Genomic DNA, 12,134 nt, shown 5'->3' on the forward strand with positions numbered 1-12,134 from the left:
ACGCCTGCGGCTTAAATCGACGCTAACGGTCGAATCCCGATCGATTGGAATGCTCCCAATCGATCGGGAAGGTTTTGGATCGATCTAGAGCGCCTCTGTACTATGAAAAAATGTCTGGATCGATCCACGGATCGATCCAGTGCTTATCGCGCGAAGCAGCAGCGTCCCAATAGATCCACTGATCGATTGGGACCTCTGGATCGATCCACTGATCGATCCAGAGGCTTTCTGTGCGCTGGGAAACTGCCTGGATCGATCCACCGATCGATCCACTGATCGATCCACTGATTGATCCACTGATCGATCCACTGATCAATCCACTGATTGATCCACTGATTGATCCAGCTCTTGGTTTTTACCCAAAACCAAGTCCCAAGCCTCCCAAACCAACCTTCGGTCAACTTTAACCTATTGGTACGTCATGCCTAGCATCTAGTCACTTCCTTGACCTGCTAGGACTCCCTCACCAAGTGTCCGGTCAATCCCTTTGACCCACTTGGACTTTTCTTTGTGCCAAGTATCCGGTCAATCCCTTTGACCTACTTGGACTTTTCTTCATCATGCCTGGCTTCACTCACCAGGACTTCCAATCTGCCTAGCTTCACTCACTAGGACTTCTCTTCTACCTGGCTTCACTCACCAGGACTTCTCTTCTGCCTGACTTCACTCACCAGGACTTCTCTTCTGCCTGGCTTCACTCACCAGGACTTCTCTTCTGCCTGGCTTCACTCACCAAGACTTTCATTTCACCTAACATTCCAATTAGGACTTCACAGTCAAGTATCCGGTCAATCCTTGACCTACTTGACTCTTCTTCAATCAACCTTGTATTGTCAAACATCGAAACTCAAACCAAGACTCAAGCTTGGTCAACCAGGTCAACCTTGACCTGAGAGATGTTGCACCAACAATCTCCCCCTTTTTGATGTTTGACAATACCACAATAACACTTACAATACCACATGTAAGTTAGGCTAATCTCATAGCCTCATTCTTCTTCATGCCACTAGGTAATGAACACATAAGTTAAGCTCTCCATTCTCCCCCTAAGAGGACAAACTCCCTCTAGGTAATGAAAGCCTAACTTACTCCCATTCACAAGTCCTTTCATTCTCCCCCTATTGGCACACATCAATCTATCTTTGAGCACTGATCAACCCATGCCCCAATTTCGGGCACACATCAACAAATCCACTTATTGAAAACTCTCCCCCTGAAGAGTTGCTCATCACGGTTCACAACTTCACTCGTTGTGATCAACACGATAATGAAGGGTCCATTCCCTTCATTATCAACAATGCTCGCCCTGGAGCAATAACAAAGTCCAATGACCCTAATGAAGGTCTCATACCCTTCATTTATCCTTAACCCTATATTCTTCCTCAATGTAGGCAAATGCCCATCCTTGAGCATTATCCACTTGAAACCAGTTGAACAATGAGGATATCCACTCCCCAGTAAAGTTCAAATGCTCAACCTTGAGCATTTTCTCACACAGAAGGTTAACCACCTTCCAAGGTTCATGAAAAATAATTTTCACGTCTTTAAAGAGTCCCTCCCCCTAAAGACATGGTGATAACTTTTGTCATTGCACCAACAATGACTTGGAATCCCTAAACCTTTAGGAAACCCAAATTTTGAAGTTGTGAGGTTCAAATCTTTAAAATTTGAAAACAAACCTCAACCTAAACTTTAATATAGTCTTCCTTAACCAATCCATCCTTGTTTTCAACATGAAAACTCCCTTTTTATGTATACAAATGTATTTTGAGGGGTTTGGAATGGTTACCTAGACTAACATAGGTTCAAAATGATGAAATCAGGCCTTCCCAACCAAGATCGGCAACTTGGATCGATTGGAGTTGGGTTCCAATCTTTTGAACCTTTCTGACTCGATCCACTGATCGATTCAGGAGGGCTGGATCGATCGGTGGATCGATCCAGATGGCTTCTGTTCGCAGAAAGCCTGCTCTCAATCGATCGGGTGATCGATTGAGGTCTGAAAGTTGCTGAAATTCAAGTTCAGTCAACTTCAGAAACCCCCTAGAAAATTCTACAAAATTCCAAAAATCGTGAAAATTTGTGTAAACATTGTTTAGGGCATATATTATCATGGAAAAATAGTTTTCTATAAAAATACTTTATGTTTTCAAAGATTGACACAAACTTGAAAATTTACAAAAACTTTAGTGTTTTCTTCAAGTTTGTGTCTAACTATTCAATGGTGATTACTATCAAAAGATAGCCTTCACCAAAGTTTTCCAAACTCATTTTAAAAACATTTTCAAAACCAATATCCCACCATGTTCCTTGGGCATAATGTACATGATTTGTACATTAGCTTTCCCAATGATGGGAAAAACACATAACTATGTGTTTTGATGAACTTAAAACTCAAACGAATGTACTAAATCAACATCTTGAGTTTTGTTCATCATCCTAACACCTCACTTGTATTTAATGTGCACTAAACCATATACAAGTCATCTTATAGGTCTTTGTGAGATGTAAATTTTGGTTTTGCCCTAATCTAGGGATCATGCATATCTTTCTAGGCATTTTGAGTGGTAAACATCCACCAAGGATGTTACTTGTTGATTCCACTTGTTTATAAATGTCTTTTGTCCTTAATTTTAAGGAAATAAACATAATGCATGATAATGTTATGGCATACATCAAAATGGATTAGCTTTCAAAAGAAAGATTCCTATAACTACATGATGTATGTATGACATGACATGGTATTTTTATATTTTTCATAGTAAGTCATGAATACACAATACAAAACTAAATATGATGTCATGGCATATAGTGAGAAAACAATCATGGCAAGGTTTAGCATAAATAAAATACCTAGATTACCTATCTAGGTGTCCTTAAACCTTAGCTAAGTTAAAACTTAAACCTAGATTGCCCTCTAAATGCTCCAAGAAAATGCCAAAACCTAACTTGGCATTTCTAATTCTCTTGAACTTATGCCAATTGAAATTAAGTTTATTCTTCAAATGTTGGCATATTTTGTTCTTCCACAAGAGTAGCACTTTGAAATTAAGGCTTAAATTGGCCTTAAATTTCCTAAGAACATACCAAAATCTCAACTTGATAGTTCTTATGATTTTTCCAATTTGTGTCACTTAAAATATCATCCAATTTATCAAATTGTGACACATTTTACTCTTCTCAAGAGTAAACATAAATCCATTTCATTTTCAAAGGTTAATAATAACCTTGAAAAAGCTCCTTGAGTGTCAATTTCTTCAAAGGTGGGTTAACTACCCTTCTTCTTAGAATTGACACTCTCTAACCCATCTATGGGGTAGAGAAGATGCTCCTAGGAACCCAAAACCTATTTGTGCTCCTTGGATGCTCTAGGTATTCACTAGGGATAACTTCCCTAGATACCTTCCGAGTGACCTTGTTTGGCTTCTTAGAAGCCTTGATCACTTTTTCTAGGTCAACTCTAGGGATTGCTTCCCTTGTTACCTTGTTTGTGACTTCCATAGACTTCTTAGAAGTCTTAGTCACATTTATTGCAAATATACTCTTAGGGATAACCTCCCTAGTAATTTTTGCTTGTCCACTAGGCTTAGGGTTGGTTCCATAGCTATATGGAACCCTATGGTAAATAGGTGTATCCTTTTGATTTTAGGTTTGTATCCCAAACCTCTATGGCCCTTGGATGACCCTTGTGTCATATTTGTGATTTTTCTAAGGGTCTTCTCTAATTTATCAAGTCTTGACCTCAAGACTTGATTTTCCTTCCATAATTCTTCAACCTTAGGTTTTTCACTAAAACCTTGATTTTTCTTCTTCTTAGGCACATACCTAGAATCCTTAGGGTTCTTGCCTAAGTTCCTATCTACCTTTCTAAACCTAGGTTGAGAGGTTTTAGCATGATAAGCTACATGATTTTCTTTAATTTTATCACGCCTCCTATTTTCATGGTAAATAGCATTTAAATGATATAAACTTGAACTATCATGCTTTTTACCATTATTCAAAGGGATAGACTCAATAAAGGTTACCTTTCTTTTTACCTTGGAGGCTCCCCCTTGAGTTGAGCTTCCTCCTTGAGCCTTGACCACCTTCTTCCCCTTAGGGCATTGACTTCGGTAATGCCCCTTTTGATTGCAAGAGAAACACACAATGTGCTCATTGCTCTTCTTTGTTCCGGGGATGGTCTCCTTGGGCTTCTCCTTGCCCTTTAATGCCACTTGGCCCTTCTTCTTGGCCAATTTAGGGCATTTGCTCTTGTAATGCCCATGTTCCCTACATTCAAAGCATATAATATGATTTTTATTATTAATTAAAATGTTTATACCTTTTTGTGTAGGGATGACACTTTCTCCTTTGGATCCGGAGGTAGAAGCTTCCTCCTGATCCGAAGGTGATATTCCTCCATTTGATTTTGCTTGACTTGTGGAGGTGAAAGCTTCTTCATCCTCTTCTTCTCTTGACCCGGATGTGGAGGATTCTTCTTGCTCTTGTTCCAGTGTCAATGAAGATTGCTCCCCCTCAATCCTAGAGGTGGAGGCTTCACCTTCTTCTTCATCTTCATCCTCTTGTACATGAAACAAGGAATATACTCCTTCCTTGCTCTTTTGATTGCTCTCCTTTGAGGATGAAGCTTCTTGGACCTCCTCTTCGGAGGTTGAGCATCTCTCAACCTCGGAGTCCTCCTCTTCTTGGTTTTGATCCATTGAGTCGCCCTCTTTGGATTCTCCTTGATTTGGTACAGTGGAGGGGATCTCATGAATCCTTGCCAATTTGCTCCAAAGCTCCTTGGCATCTTCAAACTCTCCAATTTGCTCCAAGATGTTGCTTGGCAATAAATTGACCAAAAGCTTGGTCACTTTGTCATTTGCCTCACATCTTTGGAGTTGCTCTTTACTCCATTTGCTTTTCTTGAGAGCTTTGCCCTTGGAGTTTTTTGGAGCTTCAAAACCTTCCATAAGAGCAAACCATTGCTCTATCTCCACCATTAAGAAATTCTCGATCCTTGATCTCCAAAGATCGAAGCTTGTAGATATGTACGGTGGAGCCACCCTTGTGTCAAATCCAAATCCATCATGGAATTGCATCTTGAAGTTGAGCTTCTTGAATTCTTTGACTTTGATGAATTTGCTCCAACTTCTTCACCCTCTAGCTTTGCTTGTTTTGTTTGTCCCTTCCGGCGATGATTCCGGTGAAGAGCGGTCTCGCTCTGATACCACTTGTTGGGACCGAAAAGTAGCTAGAGGGGGGTGAATAGCTCGTCGCGTGCTAGGTGATCGTCGTTGCTAGTTTCTTCAAAGATGCGCAGCGGAAATACAAGAAACAAACCACACAACGCTAACAAGGTTGGTTTACTTGGTATCCACCTCACAAGAGGTGACTAGTCCAAGGATCCACACCTACTCACGCACCCTCCACTAATAAAACCCTCCATTTTGGTAACTACCAAAGGCGGAGAAGCCCTACAAGTTCACACTACAAGAAGAAGGGGAAAGGATACAAAATACAAGCACAAAGTTTACAATGAGTACAAGAAAACCCTAACCCTAGCTTTCTTCCTCTTGCAATAGGTCCGCCTCTTGACTTGGAAGATCCTCCAAGAACTTCAAGAACTGGCGTGGAGAGCTTTGTGGAGTCGCTGGTGAAGATCTGAGGTTTTTCGTGGAAGCGATGCCGAAGGAAATGAACGCCTGCGGCTTAAATCGACGCTAATGGTCGAATCCCGATCGATTGGAATGCTCCCAATCAATCGGGAAGGCTTTGGATCGATCCACGGATCGATCCAGAGAACCTCTGTACTCTGGAAAAATGCCTGGATCGATCCACGGATCGATCCAGTGCTTATCACGCGAAGCAGCAGCGTCCCAATCGATCCACTGATCGATTGGGACCTCTGGATCGATCCACTAATCGATCCTGAGGCTTTCTGTGCGCTGGGAAACTGCCTGGATCGATCCACCGATCGATCCACTGATCGATCCACTTATTGATCCACTGATCGATCCACTGATCAATCCACTGATTGATCCACTGATTGATCCAGCTCTTGGTTTTTACCCAAAACCAAGTCTCAAGCCTCCCAAACCAACCTTCGGTCAACTTTAATCTATTGGTACGTCATGCCTAGCATCTAGTCACTTCCTTGACCTGCTAGGACTCCCTCACCAAGTGTCCGGTCAATCCCTTTGACCCACTTGGACTTTTCTTTGTGCCAAGTATCCGGTCAATCCCTTTGACCTACTTAGACTTTTCTTCATCATGCCTGGCTTCACTCACCAGGACTTCCAATCTGCCTAGCTTCACTCACTAGGACTTCTCTTCTACCTGGCTTCACTCACCAGGACTTCTCTTCTGCCTGGATTCACTCACCAGGACTTCTCTTCTGCCTGGCTTCACTCACCAGGACTTTCACCTAGCTTCACTCACTAGGATTTCTCTGCTGCCTGGCTCCACTCACTAGGACTTTCATTTCGCCTAACATTCCAGTTAGGACTTCCCAGTCAAGTATCCGGTCAATCCTTGACCTACTTGACTCTTCTTCAATCAACCTTGTATTGTCAAACATCGAAACCCAAACCAAGACTCAAGCTTGGTCAACCAGGTCAACCTTGACCTGAGAGATGTTGCACCAACATTTGGGACTTGGTCATGAGAGCAAGCTCACTTATAACTCGTCCAAATGGCATGAGAGTCTGGGATTTAGGCGTGAGAGCAAGCTCACTCATAACTCGTCTGAACGACACGAGAGTTTGAGACTTGGTCATGCGAGTAAGCTCACTTATAACTCGTCCAAATGGCATGAGAGTCTAGGACTTAGTCGTGAGAGGAAACTCACTTATAATTCAGTCAAATGGCATAAGAGTCTGAGACTTGGTCGCTAAAGCAAGCTCACTTATAACTCCTCCAAACAACACGAGAGTCTGGGACTTGGTCATGAGAGCATGCTCACTTATAACTCATCTGAATAGTACGAGAGTCTGGGACTTGATCGTGAGAGTAAACTCACTTATAAATCATCCGAACGACAGAAGAGTATGAGACTTGTTCGTGAGAACAAGTTCACTTATAACTCGTCTGAATAGCATGAGAGTCTAGGACTTGGTCGTGAAAGAAAGCTCACTTATGACTTGATCGAATGACATGAGAGTCTGGGACTATTTTCTTTCTGAATAAATTTGTCTGCATTCATTAAGCATAATTTTTCACAAGCTACATCAATTTAGTACAGACATACTCTCACGCCTGATAGCACTGTAGATGATTCACACTCTATGGTTGATCCAAGTTTTTACCTTATGAGTTTTAAAGATAATAATAATTTGAGTTGAGCTTTCGAACCCACTGTGGCTCCAGTTTGCTGACATTATTGACCGGTTTAATCCGCTTCCAGACTAAATTGTCGACCTAAAAAAAAATCTAGGGATGACCCTTCGATTATAGTTTTACTTCATTAGCTGCTAATACACCATCAGCCGAGTAGCGGATTTGTCTCTGATTTCGTCTACCAGATCAAATTTCATAAGGCATTGACTGGAATTGTCCTCATTATATAATTGCCTCATGTCGAACTCTACACCAACTTCCACTGGTACAACTACTTCTCTACCGTATACTAGATGAAAGAGAGTTATCCTCGTGGCATCTCGGGGTGTAGTGCGGTAAGCCCACAACACACTGGGAAATTCATCGACCCAACTTCCTCCAAGATGATTGAGCCTGGTTTTGAGCCCTCTGATGATTTTCCTATTAGTGATCTCCGCCTGGCCATTGCTTCAGGGGTAAGACTCAAGTAAAAGCCTACAGAATGTCATAACTTGAGCACCATTCTTGAATCTTCCATCCTTAGAATTATCTTCCATTATCCGAGATAAACTTATAACTGACACATAATGTTTTTCCATAGGAACTTGATGACCATCCGCTTGGTTATCTTGGTCAGCGGCTCAGTTTCCAAAAAATAATCCATAGCTACAAGGAGGAACTTTCTTTAACCGGATGCCATCGAAAAGGGCCCCACTATATCCATTTCTCATTAGTTGAACAGGCATGTGACAATTGAGGTCTTCAATAACTCTGTGGGTCGGTGTGGAATGTTTTGGTGTTTTTGACATGATAAACAAGTGGCCACTAGCCAAACCAAGTCCTCTTGCAACGTGGGTCAAAAATATACGGCTAGTAGAATCTTTTGAGCGGCCGACCGCCCAGATAATTTCCACATGAACCATGATGCACTTCTTGTAGAATATATTGAATGTCGTCCAATCCAACGCATTTGCACAACGGACAAAAAAAGACTCTCTTGTATAAGTGATCTCCCACTAATATGAACCGACCGACTCTTTTCCTTATCATCCTCGCTTGCTCCCGATCGGCTAGTAAAATTCCTTGCTAGAGGAATGTAATCAAAGATGTTCGTCAATCACTTTGTATTTCTTCTACTACTTGTCGCTTAATGTAAGCTATCAATAACGTCTGTTTGACTGGTTTATCCAATGTCCAAGGGCTCAAGCGGGAAATTTTCTATAGCACCACCTCTTGAAATTTCGCTTTTAACTTCTCAAATGCTTCTGCATATAACTTCAATCGATCATTATTTATTTCAAAATTGTCTGATAGTTGCTGAGCTGCTAGTTGGGAATCTAAGTAAATCAGGACCTGGGAGGCTCCCATATGCTTTGCTACCTGTAGGTCGACAATTAAAGCTTCATATTCCACTTCATTGTTGGTAGCCTGATACTCCAACTGAACAGACAATTGTATTCTGTTTTCATGTAGCGATCTTATAAGAATCCTGACTCCACTGTCTTGCCGAGTGGATGGTCCGTCCACATAAATCCTTCAAGTCTCTTCTAACTCGGGACTTTCTATCTCCGTCACAAACTCAGCTAAGGCTTAAGCCTTGATGGCTGATCAGGGTTGGTATTAAGCCTTGATGGCTGATCAGGGTTGGTATTGTATGTCACATTCATTTAGTTGCATGCTCCACTTAATCAACATTCCCGACACTTCTAGATTGATAAGCACTCGACCCAAGATACTATTAGTTAACACAATTATAGGATAAGAAAAAAAAGTAAGGGTGTAACCTCTGAGTGATTAAGACCAGCCCGTAGGCCAACTTCTCGAGAGTAGTGTAGCAGCATTCAGCATCTTTTAAATAAATGGCTTAAGAAATACATAGGATGTTGTTCATTGCCATTCTGGAATGCCAACACTGATCTGACAACCCTTTCATTGATAAACAAGTATACCCAGAGTGGCTCACCTACCGTGGATTTTGCAAGTACAGGTAAAGTTGATAAATAATCCTTAAGCTCCTCCAGTGTCTTATCAGTCGGCATCCTACTGAAATTTTATGGCTTGGCGGAGTATCTTGAAGAATGGTAGACTTCAATTAGATGATCTTGAGATGAATTGGGACAAAGCGGTAATTCGTCCGATCAGACATTGTGCTTCCTTCAAATTGTGTGGTGGGGGCATATCTTGAAGAGTCTTCACCTTGCTTGGGTTAACTTTGATTCCTCGCTCTGTCACGATATAGCCTAGGAAGTGTCTGTTCTTGGCCCCAAATAAGCATTTATTGGGGTTAGCTTGAGTATATACTTTCTTAAGGTTCAGTATGTCTCCTCTATATCTACACATAAATTGGCAACTCAGAGAGATTTGATTAATATATCATCTACATATACCTCTATGTTTCTGCCAATCTACCTTCAGAATACCTTGTTCATAAGCTGTTAGTATGTTGCTCCTGCATTCTTTAGTTCAAACAACATGACATTATAATAGTACACTCCTTCAATAGTGATAAAGCAAACCTTTTCTTGATGTTCTTTGCCAGGAGGACTTGATGGTAGCCCTGATAGGCATCTAGCATGTATACCATCTTGTTGCCAGCAGTTGAGTCGACCACTTAATCAATGCGCGACAGATAGTAGTAATCCTTTGGATATACCTTGTTTAAATCTCTAAAATCAACATATACTCGTCACTTATTCCCAGTCTTAGACACCACCACCACATTCGCTAACCAGCTCATAAATTGTACTTCACAGATATGCCCAACTTCAAGTAGCTTGTCCATCTCTACTCGGATAATTTAGTTATATTCGGTTCTGAAATTGCTCTTTCTCTGTTTAATTGGACCAGCATCTGAGTGAATGTGAAACACATGCTTCATTACTATAGATGAGATACACGTGAGTTCATGGGGCATCCAAGCGAAGACGTCATTATTACACGTCAAATAGGCAATCAACTCTGCTTTGTTCTTGGGGCTTAGATCGGCTGCTATTTGCATGACGACCTCTAATCGACTGAAATGAATATGCACTTCCTCTTTTTCTTCATAAACTAAGGTCGGAGGAGCTTCTTGAATGGCGTTAACTTCTACTCACTAAATTTTTTGAGCGGCACAAGCCTCGATCTTCACCACTTCCACATAGCACTTACGTGCCACCAATTGGTCTCCTTTCACCTCGCCGACCTAATCATTTACATGGAATTTGATCTTTTGACAAAATGTAGAGATGATAGCTCAGAACTCGTTTAGGACTGGTCAGCCCAATATTACGTTATAAGCAGAAGGTGCGTCCACCACGATTAAGTTTGATCGACGGGTCCTCATGAGAGGCTCTTTCCCAAGAGCGATGGTTAATAGAATTTGTTCGATCGACTACACCACATTGGCAGTGAACTCATATAGAGGAGTTGCCATTAGCTAGAGCTCCCTCTTATCTACCTGAAGTTACTTGAACGTTTTCTTGAAAATGATGTTGATCGAGCTATCTGTGTCAACAAAAATATAATAAATGTTATAGTTGGCGATCACAACTTTAATAATTAGATGGAGATAGCTTGTTGGATAGGTAGCTTGTCCAAGCAGATGATCGAAGTCCCTCAGAGACTTCTTAATGAGGGATCGGAAGAAATTGTCATATGTGAGCCCTTGGGAAAAAGTGCTTACTAAAATCTCTGGGATAACCGAGGGCACGCCTATTGCCACTTAATTAAATCTTTTTTATGTAAACCCTCATACTCTCCTTGGGCCCCTATTTGAGGGAAAACATATTTAGTGTTGTCTTATGGTAACGACGACGATTGACAAAGTGATGAAGAAAAGGCTTGCGGAAATCCTTGAAGCAACATATAGACTCGATCGAGAGCCTGTTAAACCATCTCTGCGTCGAGCCAGAGAGGGTGGTGAGGAACACTCAACACTTGGCTCCGTCTGTGTACTGATGTAGAATAGATGTGTTCTCACATTTGAGTAGGTGATCCTCAAGGTCAATGGCTCCTCCATATTCTCAGATTGACAAGTGTAAGAAATGAGCCGATAATTTATCCTCCAAGGTTTCTTTTGAGAATGACATGCTTGCCCGCTCAAGAGAGCTACTGATCATTGGGGCTTTACCTTCGCAAAGGTCGCAGGCAGATGCATTTTTATAGGACGATCATTGAGGTCTTTCAGCTTGGCCTATGTCATCCAAGGGCATGCGAAACAAAGCCCGGTGATATGCAATTGGCGATGGGGGCACAGGCGGAAGGCTAGTCAGTGCACAAGTACTTGTGGGAGAGTGATTGGGGGAGGATGGATCGGTTAGAGCTTGGTCGGGCCTTCCACCCGAGTCCCACATTCAGCCTGAGGGCAGTCACAGGTATAGCAGGGTCCTTCGACGGAGGGCACTCAACCGTCGCTTGTTGCTGTTGCACCAAGCTAGTCACTCGGACGACTATTAGCAGTTCTAAATCCTCTTGCGACAAAGTTATTATGGCGATTTGTCCAATCTTGTTCATCTTCATATTTCGGATGCAGGCAAAGTTCCCACAAATGGGGTCAAAAATGATCATGTCTGAAATCGATGGAGACAGCTCGTTGGGTAGGTGGCTCTAATATTGACTGCCTGAAGTCTCTGATTCAACAAAAAATGACTTCTAGCAATTCTGTATGTCAAAAGGAGCGTTAGTGATCGAGCCAGGGAAGGGGTCCCCAGCGCAGACACTCCAACACTCAAGTCAATGATCGAGTCGAGTAGAGTGAATAATAGTATCAACAGTGGCTATGAGCGTGTAAAGTTATGTAGCATTGCATCTCTGCGCCTATAGTTAGAGAACTCCTTTATAGTGTTACTATTTGTCTG

This window comes from Zingiber officinale, chromosome 2B (assembly GCF_018446385.1).
Source record: "Zingiber officinale cultivar Zhangliang chromosome 2B, Zo_v1.1, whole genome shotgun sequence".
NCBI classification, from domain to species: Eukaryota; Viridiplantae; Streptophyta; class Magnoliopsida; order Zingiberales; family Zingiberaceae; genus Zingiber; species Zingiber officinale.